Genomic DNA, 505 nt, shown 5'->3' with positions numbered 1-505 from the left:
TATTTCTTCCTTTTAATGGTTACTCTTAAATTTTAACATTGCACATTAAACTTAATTATGTTAAAAACAATAGCCCTGGACTACTTCTGAGCAATTCAAAGAATGTAGAATATTTTAATTCTGATCATTACTCTGTATCTACCTTTCTTACATGGCTAAACTGACTCTTTCTTAGCTGATGTTTATTGCTTTCATTTTTTTACAGTTATTGTTTTCTAATTTACCCACAAGCTTACTAATTTCTTTGCTACCCTTTATTCTGGATTTCACATTATACTTTTGAAATCATTTTCCTTATTCCAGGCCAAAAGTTGATTCTTTGAAAAGACTAATACGCTAATAAGATTGATGTTTTTAATGAAAAAAAGAAAGGCACAAATCACCAATAACAAGAATTCAAAAAAGGATATCTATGAATATTCTCCTAATATTAAAAAGATAGTAAGAGGATATTATGAACAACTTTATTCTAAAAATTTTGATAATATCCATGAAATAGACAAAT

Source organism: Propithecus coquereli, unplaced genomic scaffold, assembly GCF_000956105.1.
Source record: "Propithecus coquereli isolate 6110/MARCELLA unplaced genomic scaffold, Pcoq_1.0 Scaffold80, whole genome shotgun sequence".
Lineage (NCBI taxonomy): Eukaryota > Metazoa > Chordata > Mammalia > Primates > Indriidae > Propithecus > Propithecus coquereli.
The sequence above is the reverse complement of the archived record's forward strand: the minus strand, read 5'-3'. Positions refer to the sequence as shown.